General features: G+C 46.4%; 1 long non-coding RNA gene across 1 annotated transcript in view; it reads left to right on the top strand.

Annotated features, from left to right (window-relative positions):
- LOC146170674 (uncharacterized) overlaps positions 1–18,551 on the top strand; it is an 85,142-nt gene that overhangs the window by 34,643 nt on the left and 31,948 nt on the right. The window contains exon 2 of the long non-coding RNA XR_014703144.1: positions 690–1,017. This is a non-coding gene — a long non-coding RNA (uncharacterized LOC146170674). The remainder of the gene's footprint in view (positions 1–689; positions 1,018–18,551) is intronic.

Genomic DNA, 18,551 nt, shown 5'->3' with positions numbered 1-18,551 from the left:
TGTTTCCAAGTAAAGGAGCAGCTGCATTTCTGGAATTTAGAGCTGTGAGAACACTTAGAGAGTCTGTAAATATAATGCTGTTTATGACATTCTCTTTTAATATTTTCTCTACGGCAACAGAAATGGCATAGGATTCAGCAGTGAAAATAGACACACAGTGTGGAAGTCTTATGATTTCCACAGAATCTCCTTGCACAACTGCACTTCCAGTGTACACAGCAGTTTTAGATCCATCGGTATAAAAGTCTGTGAAGTTTTTGTACTTTTCCTGCAAGTTTAGGAATTCCTGAATAATGTGCTCTTGTGGGGTTTTGGTTTTTGGAAACTGTGTGAGAGTGAGGTCACAGATTTCAGGAAGACTGTAAATCATGGTGTGTTATTGTTGTGTGTGGTTCAATGTACACGCAGTACACAGTCACTGTTTTGAATGAAAGTATGGTGGCTGCCACCGCTTCAAACTGAGTGTGAAGTTTATGTTCTTTAGTTGCAACATTATTGTTTACTACGATGGCAACGCCACCAGAGAGCCGGTTGACCCGCTCTCGGTCGCGGCGGAAAACATTGTATTTTTTTAGTATGTTTGTATGTTCCACTGGACTAAAAAACGCCATTTTGTATGAGGAAAAGTAGAAAGACTAAGTTTTTTCTGGCCCGGTGATTCGGGCTTTTTCTTTTCTGTTTCGCTCCAGTGAGTTCAGCCGCCTCCTTGATGTAGACGGCCCAGGACGATCATCATTTGTCGTGTGCATTGCGTCCTCGGACGTTCCGGACAATTGTGCAGAATGCACCGAAGTATTTGGGTTAGGCCTTGCCATGGCAGGGGAGGCCTTGAGGCCGGCTGACCTGTCGGTCCGCGCAGCCTGCTTTGAAGGTGGTGGAGCAGCACTACCTCCATCCACCTTGGGGGCGGACGGCCCTGTCCGAGGCTCACCATGTGTGGCCTGGGCGGGTGTCAAAGACTGCTGTGATGCTGCCTCCTGTTGCGTCACAGCAGAGTATGAAGGATTCTGAGAAGAGGTAAGCTTCTTTCGCGCTTCCCTGTAAGTTAAGTTTTCTTGGATTTTCAATGTGTGTTGTGTTGGGTTTTATGGCGCATAAGCAACTAAGGCTATCATGCGCCAAGAGCGAGGTTAATGTATGTTCTGGTTGCAAAAGAGGAAATGGATATGTTAAATCTATAGTTTATTTAAAAAGCTTCCTTCTAGGAAACTGAGAACAGATGCTAGGTTTACAAGTGCTCTTTCTCCTAAAAGCAAGGTGGGATGGAATGGGATGGTATGATTGTAAAATATAGTAAAATGTTTTCTCCGTAGTGCCTCAAGTTTTGAGCATGTAATTAGAATGTGGTTTACAGTGAGTATCTCGCCGCATTCTTCACAGGTCGGTTTGTTATGTTTCATTAGCAGAAAGTTATGTGTTAGATGTGTATGTCCAATACGAAGACGGCATACTATCACTTCCATAAAACGTTGTTGATGTGTGCTCGATTGCCATTCTCCTAGTACAGGCTTTATGAGACGCAACTTATTATTTTCTTGGTTGTTCCATCTGGACTGCCATTTATTCATCTGTTTATGTTTTATTAATTTCAAGCAATCACTATGTGGTATGTTTACTTTCTGAATCAATTTGTTGTGGGCAAGTGCAGCACATTTGTCTGCTCTTTCATTGCCGTCAATGCCTACGTGACTAGGGACCCAACAGAACACTACGTTATGTCCTTGTGTCGTGATCATTTTTACATTATGTATTATGTCACCGATTAGAGGCATGGCAGCATTTCTGTGATTTAAAGCCATCAGTACACTCAACGAATCGGTGTAGATGACACTGTTCCCAATGCCTTCATTCACTATTTTTTCTACAGCTGTCAGGATAGCATAGGATTCAGCTGTAAAGATTGATGCGCACTGAGGAAGCCTAATTATTTGTTCCCAGTTCTCTTCAACTACGGCACAGCCAACATAAGTAGAAGTTTTTGATCCATCTGTATAAAACTCTGTATAATTACTGTACTTTTCTTCTATTGTGCGAAATTCTTGTATTATATGCTCTTTAGAAGTTTGGCTTTTGTTGAAGTGTGTTAGAGTGAGATCACAGACATTTAGAAGTTTGTACCATGGGGGTAGGGGGCTGTTTTTTGTTGCAGTGTCGGGCAAGGTGTCCAGAATTTCTAGCTCACTGCAAATGTTTTCGAAACGCATTATCAGTGGCCTCGTTGCTTGTGGTTTGTTTGTGAAAATTACTCGTGAGCGGCATGTTGAGACTATTGGATAGCAGAGGTGTTTTTTCTGTGACCTTATTCTAAGGACATAAGCACATGTAAGTGAAGCCCTTCTATCTTTCAGCGGAGGCTCATTCGTCTCTGCATACAGACTATCAACAGGGGATGTTCTGTAAGCACCACAAGAAAGGCGTAAACCTAAGTTATGTACCGGGTCCAATTTCCTTAGATATGATGGTCTAGCTGACCCGTAGACTATGGACCCGTAGTCCAAGCTAGACCGCACAACAGATCGATATATATGTAGAAGACACGCCCTATCAGACCCCCAGTGTTTCCGAGAGAGAACCTTCAGTATGTTTAGAGATTTTATGGCTTTCCTCTTTAGGATGTTTATGTGAGGCAGGAATGTTAGTTTTCTGTCGAACGTTACACCCAAAAATTTATGTTCGCTCTTTACTGGCAACTCAATCCCATTTAAGTGTAGCTTGGGATTGATCTGTATACCTCGTTTCAGCGAGAACATTATGTGTTGTGTTGTGTTGGGTTTTATGGCGCATAAGCAACTAAGGCTATCATGCGCCAAGAGCGAGGTTAATGTATGTTCTGGTTGCAAAAGAGGAAATGGATATGTTTAATCTATAGTTTATTTAAAAAGCTTCCTTCTTCTAGGAAACTGAGAACAGATGCTAGGTTTACAAGTGCTCTTTCTCCTAAAAGCAAGGTGGGATGGAATGGGATGGTATGATTGTAAAATATAGTAAAATGTTTTCTCCGTAGTGCCTCAAGTTTTGAGCATGTAATTAGAATGTGGTTTACAGTGAGTATCTCGTCGCATTCTTCACAGGTCGGTTTGTTATGTTTCATTAGCAGAAAGTTATGTGTTAGATGTGTATGTCCAATACGAAGACGGCATACTATCACTTCCATAAAACGTTGTTGATGTGTGCTCGATTGCCATTCTCCTAGTACAGGCTTTATGAGACGCAACTTATTATTTTCTTGGTTGTTCCATCTGGACTGCCATTTATTCATCTGTTTATGTTTTATTAATTTCAAGCAATCACTATGTGGTATGTTTACTTTCTGAATCAATTTGTTGTGGGCAAGTGCAGCACATTTGTCTGCTCTTTCATTGCCGTCAATGCCTACGTGACTAGGGACCCAACAGAACACTATGTTATGTCCTTGTGTCGTGATCATTTTTACATTATGTATTATGTCACCGATTAGAGGCATGGCAGCATTTCTGTGATTTAAAGCCATCAGTACACTCAACGAATCGGTGTAGATGACACCGTTCCCAATGCCTTCATTCACTATTTTTTCTACAGCTGTCAGGATAGCATAGGATTCAGCTGTAAAGATTGATGCGCACTGAGGAAGCCTAATTATTTGTTCCCAGTTCTCTTCAACTACGGCACAGCCAACATAAGTAGAAGTTTTTGATCCATCTGTATAAAACTCTGTATAATTACTGTACTTTTCTTTTATTGTGCGAAATTCTTGTATTATATGCTCTTTAGGAGTTTGGCTTTTGTTGAAGTGTGTTAGAGTGAGATCGCAGACATTTGGAAGTTTGTACCATGGGGGTAGGGGGCTGTTTTTTGGTGCAGTGTCGGGCAAGGTGTCCAGAATTTCTAACTCACTGCAAATGTTTTCGAAACGCATTATCAGTGGCCTCGTCGCTTGTGGTTTATTTGTGAAAATTACTCGTGAGCGGCATGTTGAGACTATTGGATAGCAGAGGTGTTTTTTCTGTGACCTTATTCTAAGGACATAAGCACATGTAAGTGAAGCCCTTCTATCTTTCAGCGGAGGCTCGTTCGTCTCTGCATATAGACTATCAACAGGGGATGTTCTGTAAGCGCCACAAGAAAGGCGTAAACCTAAGTTATGTACCGGGTCCAATTTCCTTAGGTATGATGGTCTAGCTGACCCGTAGACTATGGACCCGTAGTCCAAGCTAGACCGCACAACAGATCGATATATATGTAGAAGACACGCCCTATCAGACCCCCAGTGTTTCCGAGAGAGAACCTTCAGTATGTTTAGAGATTTTATGGCTTTCCTCTTTAGGATGTTTATGTGAGGCAGGAATGTTAGTTTTCTGTCGAACGTTACACCCAAAAATTTATGTTCGCTCTTTACTGGCAACTCAATCCCATTTAAGTGTAACTTGGGATTGATCTGTATACCTCGTTTCAGCGAGAACATTACTGCCACGGTTTTCTGTGGGGAAAATTTGAACCCATTTTTAAAAGCCCATGAGTCTAGTTTATTTAGTGTTAATTGTACTTGTCTTTCACAAATTGATATGTTTGATGATGTGCAGGCTATTTGAAGGTCGTCGACATACAGCGAGAACATAATGGATTTTGGGATTACCTTGCTGATAGAATTCATTTTTACAATAAACAAAGTTGTACTTAAAATGCACCCCTGAGGTACCCCATTCTCTTGAATAAAGTTCCTCGAGAAGGTGGTACCGAGACGTACTTGAAATGAACGACCTGATAGAAAGTCCTTCAGAACATTTAGCATCCGGCCTCGGATGCCCAAATCTGCTATATCGCGTAGGATCCCGAACCTCCAAGTCGTATCGTATGCCTTTTCCATGTCAAAGAAAACGGCGAGGCAATTTTGTTTATGTATGAACGCTTCCCTGACAGTATTTTCAAGACGCACTAAGTGGTCGGTCGTTGCACACCCTTTTTTAAAACCACACTGATGAACATTAAGAAGTTTATGAGATTCTAAAATGAAAGTTAGTCGGATGTTTAAAACACTTTCAAAACATTTTGCTAAACAGCTGGTCAGAGCTATGGGTCTGTAACTGCCCGCTGAGGTCGGCGGCTTTCCTGGTTTCAGAAACGGAACAATAACGGCTTGTTTCCAATCCTCCGGGAGTTTACCCAGAGTCCAAATTTTGTTAAAGAATTTCACAAGTGCCTCTACAGAGGACTCGGATAAATGAGCCAGCATTTCGTAATGAATTTCGTCAGGACCAGGCGCAGTCTGTTTTCCAGCAGCAAGGACGTTCTTTACTTCTTCGAGTGTAATAAAACTATTATATGATTCATTTCTGCCACCACTTGTTGTGAGTTTTTGTTTCTCAGCTATGTTTTTGTATTTTAGGAATGTTTCTGTGTAGTGTGACGAACTTGAAACGTGTGCGAAATGTTCGCCTAGTATATTGGCCTGTTCTTCTATGCTAGTCTGAACACCAGGGGCTGTGAGGATGGGAATTGTAAACGGGGAAAAGTTTCCACTGAGTTTACGAACTTGTTCCCACATTTTTTTAGACGTCATTGAGCTATTTATTGACGTGACATACTTCTGCCAGGATTCTTTTTCAGAGTTGCGACGGATGTATCGAGCTTTAGCTTTGGCCTTTTTAAAAGCTGTAAGATTTTCGTGTGTAGGGTACCTTCGGAAAACACCCCATGCTTTATTTTGTCGCTTTTTGGCCTCCTTACATTCCCGAGACCACCACGTCTTGTGTTTTTGTCGCACCACACCTAAGGACTGTGGAATGGCGAGGTGAGCGGCAGTGATAATGCAAGTCGTGAACAACTCATTTATTCTGTCGACACTAAGGGCATCTGTAGAAACTGCTCCTAGATTCGCCTCTACTTTAAAAAGCTCCCAATCTGCTAAGTGAAGTTTCCACCGTTTCGGTTTGGTCGGCATGAGTGATGGTGAGGATGATAAGCTGATTATTGCTGGCAGGTGGTCGCTACTATACGGGTTCTTCAGAACATCCCATTTAAAATCATTAAAAAGGGAAGGTGAACTAAAAGCCAAATCTAAAAAACTCATTTTTCCTGTCCTTGGTGAACAGTACGTGGGCTCACAGGAGTTCAATAAGCAAATGTCTGAACTAAGAATAAAATCCTCGATAAGCTGTCCACGTGTATCACTTTTTTCACTTCCCCACAAAGGAGAGTGTGCATTAAAATCTCCTACTACTAGGTAGGGCTCTGGTAGCTGGCAAAAAAGGTTTTCTAGATCATGGAGTGTTATTTTAAGATTTGGTTGAATATAGACAGAACACACCGTAAGAGTTTTAAAGGCAATTATTCTGGCTGCTACAGCTTCTAAGGGAGTGTTTAATTTCAGTTCTTGAGCTGGAACTCCACTTTGCAATATGATGGCCGCACCACCCGAAAGCCTGCTTGCTTGCTCTCGATCTCGACGGAAGACTTGATATTTTTTCAGTATATTCGAGTGCATGCAACCTAAATTTGTTTCCTGTACGCACAGTGCAACTGGCAAGACTGTATCTAGAATGTCTTTTATGTCATTAATATTCTTTAGAAGTCCTCTACAGTTCCACTGTACCAGGAATGCCATCTTTTTTTGTTGAAAGCTTGGAGATTAAGTTAAGTTTTTTCCAGGGCCCGTGATTCGGGCCTTGTCTGTTTTTGTTCGTTCCAAGGAGCTCCGCCGTCTCTGTGACGAAGACGGCAAAGAGCTGTCCTGGCCTATGTCCATTACCTCGTCTGAGGTGCTGGACGAACGTGCCAGAGGCACGTGTTCCTTATTTTTAGACCTTGCCTCGTGGGCAGAGGTCTTGTGGCCCGCCGACCCTGAGGGACGCGTAGCCTGTTTTGGGGGTGGTGGAGGAGCGGGAGCTGCTTCCACCAGGGCAGGGGATGGCACTACCTCAGCCTCGTTTGAGGTCTGGATAGGTGCCGAAGGCCGTTGTGGTGCCCCGCCCTGTCGCACCACATCGGCGAGATTTGGTTTCGCTGTGAACTGAAAAGTGTTCTTGGTTTTGTTGTACTGGGTACGTGCCTCTTTGTATGTGATGTTCTTTGTTGTTTTTAGTGTTATGATCTGCTTTTCTTCTTTCCATTTTTGGCAGGATCGAGAGTATGCGGGGTGATCCCCCTCACAGTTTGCACAGCGTGGGTCTGCGGTGCAGTTATCAGAGTTGTGGTCGTTCGCAGCACATTTCGCACAAGTTCTGCGGCCACGGCAACTTTGCGAACCATGGCCGTATTTCTGGCAGTTGAAGCATCTCCTCGGATTTGGGATGTACGGTCGGACGTTTATTTTGATGTATCCAACTTCAATTGACTCTGGGAGGGTGCAGCTATTGAAAGTCAGAACCAGATGTTTTGTAGGGATCTCCTTGTTATCCTTTCGGATTTTTATTCTGTGAACCGCTATGACGTTTTGGTCTGCTAGTCCTTCTGCCATTTCATCTTCAGTGAGAGCAATGAAGTCTATCTCAGATATTACTCCTTTTACAATGTTCAAGGATCGGTGGGGAGTGATGACGACGGGGATGTCCCCAAGCGACACAATGTTTTTCAGGTTGGAGGACTGGCACTTAGTTTGTACTTCTAGCAAGAGGTCACCATTTGCAAGTTTTGATACTTTGTATCCAGGGCCCAGGTCTTTAGTGAGACACTTTGACACTATGAAAGGGGATATTTTTCGAGCGGGTTTTTCTAGCTCTTCGCTATGTATGACATGGAACTTTGGGAAAGTCTCTTTTGTTTTCACAAAGAAATGGCTTGTAGCATCGGTCCGCCCTCGTTTGCTTGGAGGGCGATCATTTGTTTGGGAGAAAGAATCCATGAAAGGGTTTGTGTTTTCGGTAGTTGTGCCTGCCACCCACCATGGAGCCCAACGAGGGGACGGGACAGGAACTTGAAAGAAGTCCTGCCCACGCCAGCAGTACACCGCCACTATAACCAAATATGGGCAACTCAGGGTAGCTACTCCACACAAGGTTAACCCTCGCCGCCAAGAAAAAAGGAAAAACAAGAAATGAGGAGGAGACAGGACAGTGCTGAGAAAAGAGATAGGAAAGTGAAAGATGAAGTGGAGGACAGGAAAAGGCGACTGCCGATTTCCCCCGGGTGGGTCAGCCCGGAGGTGCCGTCTGTGGGAAGCGTGGGCCAAAGTGGTGTGTTGCCTCCGCCGAGGGGCCTTAAAGGTCCAAACACTCGGCATCGGCTCAACCACCAGGATCCCCTTTTCCCCAGACACGGCGATGCCACGCACGGCTAAGCGTGGGTGCTCGGGGTCCGTGGTGTCGCACAAAACACACAAACACCTGCTTTAACAGGTGCCCCCTGCGGGGCAGCGAGAACATTACTGTCACGGTTTTCTGTGGGGAAAATTTGAACCCATTTTTAAAAGCCCATGAGTCTAGTTTATTTAGTGTTAATTGTACTTGTCTTTCACAAATTAGTATGTTTGACGATGTGCAGGCTATTTGAAGGTCGTCGACATACAGCGAGAACATAATGGATTTTGGGATTACCTTGCTAATAGAATTCATTTTTACAATAAACAAAGTTGTACTTAAAATGCACCCCTGGGGTACCCCATTCTCTTGAATAAAGTTCCTCGAGAAGGTGGTACCGAGACGTACTTGAAATGAACGACCTGATAGAAAGTCTTTCAGAACATTTAGCATCCGGCCTCGGATGCCCAAATCTGCTATATCGCGTAGGATCCCGAACCTCCAAGTCGTATCGTATGCCTTTTCCATGTCAAAGAAAACGGCCAGGCAATTTTGTTTATGTATGAACGCTTCCCTGACAGTATTTTCAAGACGCACTAAGTGGTCGGTCGTTGCACACCCTTTTTTAAAACCACACTGATGAACATTAAGAAGTTTATGAGATTCTAAGATGAAAGTTAGTCGGATGTTTAAAACACTTTCAAAACATTTTGCTAAACAGCTGGTCAGAGCTATGGGTCTGTAACTGCCCGCTGAGGTCGGCGGCTTTCCTGGTTTCAGAAACGGAATAACGGCTTGTTTCCAAGCCTCCGGGAGTTTACCCAGAGTCCAAATTTTGTTAAAGAATTTCACAAGTGCCTCTACAGAGGATTCGGATAAATGAGCCAGCATTTCATAATGAATTTCGTCAAGACCAGGCGCAGTCTGTTTTCCAGCAGCAAGGACGTTCTTTACTTCTTGGAGTGTAATAAAACTATTATATGATTCATTTCTGCCACCACTTGTTGGGAGTTTTTGTTTCTCAGCTATGTTTTTGTATTTTAGGAATGTTTCTGTGTAGTGTGACGAACTTGAAACGTGTGTGAAATGTTCGCCTAGTATATTGGCCTGTTCTTCTATGCTAGTCTGAACACCAGGGGCTGTGAGGATGGGAATTGTAAACGGGGAAAAGTTTCCACTGAGTTTACGAACTTGTTCCCACATTTTTTTTAGACGTCATTGAGCTATTTATTGACGTGACATACTTCTGCCAGGATTCTTTTTCAGAGTTGCGACGGATGTATCGAGCTTTAGCTTTGGCCTTTTTAAAAGCTGTAAGATTTTCGTGTGTAGGGTACCTTCGGAAAACACCCCATGCTTTATTTTGTCGCTTTTTGGCCTCCTTACATTCCCGAGACCACCACGTCTTGTGTTTTTGTCGCACCACACCTAAGGACTGTGGAATGGCGAGGTGAGCGGCAGTGATAATGCAAGTCGTGAACAACTCATTTATTCTGTCGACACTAAGGGCATCTGTAAAAACTGCTCCTAGATTCGCCTCTACTTTAAAAAGCTCCCAATCTGCTAAGTGAAGTTTCCACCGTTTCGGTTTGGTCGGCATGAGTGATGGTGAGGATGATAAGCTGATTATTGCTGGCAGGTGGTCGCTACTATACGGGTTGTTCAGAACATCCCATTTAAAATCATTAAAAAGGGAAGGTGAACTAAAAGCCAAATCTAAATAACTCATTTTTCCTGTCCTTGGTGAACAGTACGTGGGCACACAGGAGTTCAATAAGCAAATGTCTGAACTAAGAATAAAATCCTCGATAAGCTGTCCACGTGTATCACTTTTTTCACTTCCCCACAAAGGAGAGTGTGCATTAAAATCTCCTACTACTAGGTAGGGCTCTGGTAGCTGGCAAAAAAGGTTTTCTAGATCATGGAGTGTTATTTTAAGATTTGGTTGAATATAGACAGAACACACCGTAAGAGTTTTAAAGGCAATTATTCTGGCTGCTACAGCTTCTAAGGGAGTGTTTAATTTCAGTTCTTGAGCTGGAACTCCACTTTGCAATACGATGGCCGCACCACCCGAAAGCCTGCTTGCTTGCTGTCGATCTCGGCGGAAGACTTGATATTTTTTCAGTATATTCGAGTGCGTGCAACCTAAATTTGTTTCCTGTACGCACAGTGCAACTGGCGAGACTGTATCTAGAATGTCTTTTATGTCATTGTAGTGTGGTAATCTTCATCGATATAACCACTGACATGCGTCGCGTGCTGCCGCTCTCAAGGACGAAGAAGTTGTTCGCTGCCTTGCTCTTTCGCCACGCCTGACGCTTCGCTGCGAGTCTCCCCTGAGCGGCTGGAATCACCTGGGTTCACCGAATAAACACACCCCTACATCATTAATATTCTTTAGAAGTCCTCTACAGTTCCACTGTACCAGGAATGCCATCTTATTTTGTTGAAAGCTTGGAAATTAAGTTAGGTTTTTTCCAGGGCCCGTGATTCGGGCCTTGTCTGTTTTTGTTCGTTCCAAGGAGCTCCGCCGTCTCTGTGACGAAGACGGCAAAGAGCTGTCCTGGCCTATGTCCATTACCTCGTCTGAGGTGCTGGACGAACGTGCCAGAGGCACGTGTTCCTTCTTTTTAGACCTTGCCTCGTGGGCGGAGGTCTTGTGGCCCGCCGACCCTGAGGGACGCGTAGCCTGTTTTGGGGGTGGTGGAGGAGCGGGAGCTGCTTCCACCGGGGCAGGGGATGGCACTACCTCAGCCTCGTTTGAGGTCTGGGTAGGTGCCGAAGGCCGTTGTGGTGCCCCGCCCTGTCGCACCACATCGGCGAGATTTGGTTTCGCTGTGAACTGAAATGTGTTCTTGGTTTTGTTGTACTGGGTACGTGCCTCTTTGTATGTGATGTTCTTTGTTGTTTTTAGTGTTATGATCTGCTTTTCTTCTTTCCATTTTTGGCAGGATCGAGAGTATGCGGGGTGATCCCCCTCACAGTTTGCACAGCGTGGGTCTGCGGTGCAGTTATCAGAATTGTGGTCGTTCGCAGCACATTTCGCACAAGTTCTGCGGCCACGGCAACTTTGCGAGCCATGGCCGTATTTCTGGCAGTTGAAGCATCTCCTCGGATTAGGGATGTACGGTCGGACGTTTATTTTGATGTATCCGACTTCAATTGACTCTGGGAGGGTGCAGCTATTGAAAGTCAGAACCAGATGTTTTGTAGGGATCTCCTTGTTATCCTTTCGGATTTTTATTCTGTGAACCGCGATGACGTTTTGGTCTGCTAGTCCTTCTGCCATTTCATCTTCAGTGAGAGCAATGAAGTCTATCTCAGATATTACTCCTTTTACAATGTTCAAGGATCGGTGGGGGGTGATGACGACGGGGATGTCCCCAAGCGACACAATGTTTTTCAGATTGGAGGACTGACACTTGGTTTGTACTTCTAGCAAGAGGTCACCATTTGCAAGTTTTGATACTTTGTATCCAGTGCCGAGGTCTTTAGTGAGACACTTTGACACTATGAAAGGGGAGATTTTTCGAGCGGGTTTTTCTAGCTCCTCGCTATGTATGACATGGAACTTTGGGAAAATCTCTTTTGTTTTCACAAAGAAATGGCTTGTAGCATCGGTCCACCCTCTTTTGTTTGGAGGGCGATCATTTGTTTGGGAGAAAGAATCCATGAAAGGGTTTGTGTTTTCGGTAGTTGTGCCTGCCACCCACCATGGAGCCCAACGAGGGGACGGGACAGGAACTTGCAAGAAGTCCTGCCCACGCCAGCAGTACACCGCTGCTATAACCAAATATGGGCAACTCAGCGTAGCTACTCCACACAAGGTTAACCCTCGCCGCCAAGAAAAAAGGATAAACAAGAAATGAGGAGGAGACAGGACAGTGCTGAGAAAAGGGATAGGAAAGTGAAAGATGAAGTGGAGGAAAGGAAAAGGCGACTGCCGATTTCCCCCGGGTGGGTCAGCCCGGGGGTACCGTCTATGGGAAGCGTGGGCCAAAGTGGCGTGTTGCCTCCGCCGAGGGGCCATAAAGGTCCAAACACTCGGCATCGGCTCAACCACCAGGATCCCCTTTTCCCCAGACACGGCGATGCCACGCACGGCTAAGCGTGGGTGCTGGGGTCCGTGGTGTCGCACAGTACACGCAAACACCTGCTTTAACAGGTGCCCCCTGCGGGGGGATTTTCAATGTGAGAATATCCTTTTCTTGTTTCCAGGTCGGGCATGTGCGTGAGTGAGCTACATGGCTGCCCTCACAGTTCATGCAACGAGGTGTTTCAACTTGACATTTTTGTGCAGGATGCTCGTGTGAAGCACACTTTGCGCAGGTGAGTTGGCTTCGGCAGGTCTGCGAGCCATGGACATACTTTTGGCAATTAAAACAGCGACGTGGGTTTGGTTATGTATGGTTTTAGTTTTATCTTCGGCAGGTCTGCGAGCCATGGACATACTTTTGGCAATTAAAACAGCGACGTGGGTTTGGTTATGTATGGTTTTAGTTTTATCTTTGTGTACCCCACCTCTACATCTTCGGGCAGTGTGCTCGATGCGAAGGTAAGGACTATGTGCTTGGTCGGTGTCTTTGTTATCTCGCCTGATTTTGATTCTATAGACGTGAGTGACATTCTGGTCTTTTAGTCCGAGCAGTTGTTCTTCGCTCAAGTACCTTAGATAATAGTCGGAAATGACTCCACGCACTGTGTTCAATGAACGGTGTTGGGCGATAGTTACTGGGCAGTTTCAAAAACATGTCACTTTGGAAAGTTTCTCGAACTGATGATTACATAAAACTTCCAAAAGAAGGTCGCCATTCGGTAGCTTTTTCACTTTGTAGCCTTGGCCAATTGCCTCGGTGTTTCTTGGTAACCAGAAATGGTGAAATCAGTCTAGCTGATTTTTCGGTGTCTTCACTATGGATAACATGGAAACGTGGAAAGTTGGTGGCATTCTTTTTGGGAAAAACTTTGCTGTTTCATCGGTGCACCCCCATTTTTGGGAGCGATCACTTGACGGTAAAGAAGAAGCCATAAAAAAATATTGTCTGTTCGGCCAGGGTGGCGGCCACCCACCACGGATGCCAACAAGGGGACGGAATAAGAGCTTGTAAGGCCTTGCTCACGCCAGCCGTACACCCCGACTATAACCAAATATGGCGTAACGCAGGGTGGTTAGCCACACAAGGTTAACCCTAGCCGCCTGGAAGAAGGAAAAAACGGGAAAAGAGGAGAGGGGCTGATCCACCCCCGGGTGGGTCAGCCCGGAGGTGCCGTCTAAGGGAAGCGTGGGCCAAAGTGGTGTCTTGCCTCTGCCGAGGGGCCTTAAAGGTCCAGACACTCAACATCGGCTCAACCACCAGGATCCCCTTTTCCCCAGACACGGCGATGCCACGCATGGCTAAGCGTGGGTGCTCGGGGTCCGTGGTGTCGCACACAACACGCAAACATCTGCTTCAGCAGATGCCCCCTGCGGGGGCGGAGTTCGGAAGAGCACGCTGCTAAGGCTACCATTAGCGTCGCAGCCGCCATAAGCGCCGTCGAGGTTATGTAACGACAACCGAAAGACAGGTAAGGCTACCACAAGCGCCGTCGAGGTTATGCAACGCCAGCCGGAAGACTAGGTAAGGCTACCATAAGCGTCGTCGAGGTTATGTAACGCAAGCCGCAACCGAAGCAAAATAAAAAATTTGGAGGACGCTTAAACTTCGCCTTCAAGAGTGGAACCACGCTGGATGTTGGAAGGGGACAGAGCGAGAAAACTTATTAAACGCAAGGGTTTTGGGGCATCCTCGCACCGGTACCCACGCGGCCCGAAGGGGAGAGGCGGGTGAGCGAAGATAGTGATCTAAAGAAAGGAAAGACGCTTGATTCTACAACCCGTGAGGGTGCACGGCGAAACGTCAGGGGCGAGTGGCGCGCCACGTGTCGGGGCAGCGCCGCACATTGCGAGGAGGGGTTCTTCTGTGTACGCCGCAAGATGGCTCTGCATGTGCGCAGAGCGCAGAAGAAATGTAGCGGAAACGTACTTCGCTACTCGTCTAACTGCGACTTCTGTAAGTAACATGCTCATAATTACCGATATACGCCGCAGTATAACGTTCTACGGCACGTTTCTAAGGCAACACCGCATTCACTAGAAGCGCTTTTGTATCGCTTTCAAGCATCGAACTCGTGGCTGAGTGGTAGCGTCTCCGTCTCACACTCCGGAGACCATGGTTCGATTCCCACCCAGCCCGTCTTGGAAGTTGCTTTTTATTTATGAATTGCATGCCGGGATTTATCGCTCACGGCCAACGCCGCCGACGCCGACGACACCGGCTTTTCTGCGACACGAGCTCCTTAACGCTGTCGCGTTAAAAAAGTTGGCAGAGGCTTAGCTTGGTTAAGCCCGGTAGGTTGCGAAAGCATCCTTAGCAGTAGGCGGCATCGTAGTCATGCGCACCGCCGTCTCTCGAACGTTGTTGTTGTGGCTGTAAGAAGGAACAGAAAATGCACGGGCCTGCTGCTGGCTCTGTAGCTGAGCCACCTCCGCTGCCTCGTGCAGATAGAAGAGAATATAGAGATGAAAGAAAAGGAAGAGGGAACGAAAGACGCGCGCCGCAACAACAGCCGTCGTCCACCACCAGCGGTGGCGTGTGCAATGACGGCCTGAACAGATAAAAATTCGGTTCAGTAAAACAAGCTTTTGGGCGAGTTGGTAGCTTACATTCGACATAGCCGCAGCGAAAAAACACAATCACAGAAGGAAGACCTTGTGGTCCTTGTGTACGTGTCTTCCTTCTGTGATTGTGTTTTTTCGCTGCGGCTATGTCGAATGAAAAATTCGGTGCCAGGCGAGCCCCCGCCGCAAGCGGCGGTGACCCACCTGTACCAGCCCCATCAGGGGAGGGCACTATCCCCTCTCACGAACGGCGCGAGTCGGTCGCCGCTTTATATGGCTGTATAACGTCACAACACCTGTGGCGCCCCTGGCGGAGAGAGCGGGAGCTAGGCCGCCGTTCATGCGCACTGCCGTCTCTCACGGACGGCGCGAGTTGGTCGCCCAGCTTTGAGGTGTGACGTCACACAGAGGTCATGCGAAAGGTCATTTCGTGTGCACCGCCGTCGCACCGCAAAGGCTTGAAAGTGAAAGTAGTATCGCTATCGCAATAAAAAAAATGGCCGTAAAAAAATTTGGCCGTCGAGGTTATGTAACCCCAGCCGGAACCGAAGCAAAATAAAAAAAAAAGTAAAAAAAAATTGCCAACGCCAGCCGGAAGACAGGGAAGGCTATATGCGCCGCCGGGGTGGTGCAGTGGTAATACGCCCGACTACTGTCTGGGTAGATGTGTAGGCCAGTTGGTTAGACATAAGGAAAATAAAACCGCAGCAGACACAGGACGGAGGCTAGAGACAACAACCACCCGGTGTTGTCTCTAGCCTCCGTCCTGTGTCTGCTGCGGTTTTATTTTCCTTATTTTCCTTACTGTCCGGATTACCCGGGTTCGAACCAGACCTCGGCGGCTGCGTTTCGGTGGAGGCGAAACGAAAAGGCGTCCGTGTGCTTTGCGATGTCAGCGCACGTTAAAGATCCCCAGGTGGTCGAAATTACTCCGCAGCCCTCCACTACGGCTCCTCTTTCTCCCATTCCACTTTCACTCCCACCTTCCTCCCCTCCCTTACGGCGCGGTTCAGGTGTCCACAGACACAAGTGTGACAGATACTGCGCCTTTCCCTTCCAGTGAACCAATCATTATTATTATTATTATTATTACCATAAGCGCCGTCGAGGTACTGTAACACCAGCCGGAAGACAGGTAAGTTCGCAGCTGCGAAGGTCGGAAGTATATACTAGAGCACGCCGTTAAGGCTAAAAACAGATTTCCGCTGCCAGCGCGAAAGTAACAGGAGTAGGTGTGGCCGCTACTAGGGCTGTGTTTCACCGAGTCCGAAGCAGAGGGGCCGTAGCCCCACCGCGTTTGGCAAGAAGCTGCTTCGGCTCCATGAGGTGCATTGCAGCTACCAATGGAGGGAAAACCAGAGCTGGGATTCTACAACCACAAAGATGGAAAAAGTGTTGTGTGTGTGTTGTGTTAGATTGAACATTGATATCTTGGGTATCAGCGAGCTCAAGTGGACCGGAATGGGAGAATTTAACTCCGGCGACCATTATGTCTTTTATTGTGGGCACGAATCCAAGAGAAGGAATGGGGTCGCTCTCATAGTAAACAGAAGAATGGGCAAAGCAGTGCTAGGGTACAACCCCAAAAACGACCGAATGATTTCACTTCGGATCCAAGGTCACCCTTTCAACATAACAGTTATCCAAGTCTATGCACCGACCACTGCTGCTGAAGAAGCTGACGTTGAGAGATTTTATGCGGACCTACAATGCCTTTTAGACCGCGCCCCATCATCAGACGTCGTTTTTCTCATAGGAGACTGGAATGCTAAGGTCGGGAGTGAAGAAATATCCGGAATTACAGGCAAGTTCGGTCTTGGTGAGCCAAATGAAGCTGGGCAGAGGCTAGTAGAGTTCTGTCAAGAAAACAACCTGACCATAGCGAATACTCATTTTCAACAGCACAAGAGGCGCCTGTACACATGGATTTCACCGGACGGTCTGTACAGGAATCAGATCGATTATATTATTTGCCGGCAGAGATGGAGAAGCGCTATACAAGCAGTAAAAACAAGGCCTGGGGCCGATTGTGGCACCGATCATCAGCTTCTTGTTGCCAAAATTAAGCTTCGATTGAGGAAAACGCAGAAAACTAGAAGGCCTTTCAGGTATGATCTGGATCAGATTCCATTAGAATATGCTGTGGAAGTGAGGAATCGATTTCAAGAATTAGATCTAGAAGACAAAGAGCCCGAAGAGATGTGGACTGATGTTCGTGATATAATACAAGAAGTTGCTACTAAGGTAGTTCCAAAGCAAAAGAAATGCAAAAAAGCAAACTGGTTATCTGAAGAGGCTTTGCAAATAGCTGAGGAAAGGAGGATGGCAAAAGGTATGGGGGAAAGAGAAAGATACAAGGTTCTCAATGCGGATTTTCAGAAAATAGCAAGGAGAGATAAGAATGCCTTCCTGAACATACAGTGTCAAGCAGTTGAGGACAACAGCCAATTAAGAAACACAAGAGCTCTGTATAAGACAATCAAAGATATCAAAGGAAGCTTCTGTGCTAAGCTGGGCGTGATAAAGGACAAACGAGGCAAGGACCTCACTGAAGCCTCAGAGATAAAGAAGAGGTGGCAGGAATACACAGAAGAACTGTACAAGAAGGACCCGGATGTGCAATCCCAACATAGGACGGTTGTGATTACTGATCTCGAGCCGGGCATCCTGAAGAGTGAAGTTGAATGGGCCTTAGCCAGCCTTGCTAAGAACAAAGCAAGCGGAATTGATGGTATTCCAGCTGAGTTGCTTCAAAACCTCAACCACGACGCTGTTAACACACTGCATACATTATGTCAAAAGATTTGGACAACCCTGCAGTGGCCACAGGATTGGAGGAGGTCAGTTTACATCCCCATTCCAAAGAAAGGCAGTGCCAAAGATTGTTCCAACTACCGCACGATCGCGCTTATTTCGCATGCTAGCAAGGTGATGTTAAAAATCCTGCAAGGTAGGCTGCAGCAGTATGTGGATCGGGAGCTTCCGGACGTGCAAGCTGGGTTTCGCAAGGGCAGAGGAACTAGAGACCAAATTGCCAACCTTCGCTGGATCATGGAAAAAGCAAGAGAGTTCCAGAAACCCATTTACTTCTGCTTTATTGATTATGCGAAAGCGTTTGACTGCGTAGATCACAGCAGATTGTGGCAAGCTCTCCGAGAGATGGGAGTTCCAATTCACCTCATCTGTCTCCTCAGGAACCTGTATGAAGGGCAAGAGGCCACAGTCAGAACTGGGCATGGTCTTACTGATTGGTTTCCGATTGAGAAAGGGGTGAGGCAAGGCTGCATACTATCGCCCTGCCTATTTAACCTATATGCAGAGTGCATCATGAGGAAGGCCGGTCTGGACGAGTCTTCAGCTGGAGTGAAGATTGCTGGAAAACGTATCAACAACCTTAGATATGCGGATGATACCACTTTAATGGCAGAAAGTGAAGTGGAACTCAAGAGACTTCTGATGCGCGTACAAGAAGAGAGTGAGAAGTTTGGGCTTAAACTGAACATTAAAAAGACGAAGATCATGGCTTCTTGCCCTATCAAGTCCTGGAGCATCAATGGACAAGAAGTGGAAGCTGTGACAGATTTTCTGTTCTTGGGCGCCAAGATTACCTCGGAAGGAGACTGCAGCCATGAAATTAGGAGACGCCTGCTTCTGGGAAAGAGAGCAATGGTTAGCCTTGA

The sequence above is a fragment of the Amblyomma maculatum genome, unplaced genomic scaffold (assembly GCF_055883805.1).
Source record: "Amblyomma maculatum isolate TAMU_Amacu unplaced genomic scaffold, ASM5588380v1 scaffold_81, whole genome shotgun sequence".
Taxonomy (NCBI): domain Eukaryota; kingdom Metazoa; phylum Arthropoda; class Arachnida; order Ixodida; family Ixodidae; genus Amblyomma; species Amblyomma maculatum.
Note: the sequence above shows the minus strand (reverse complement) of the source record. Positions and strands in the feature narration are given on the sequence as shown.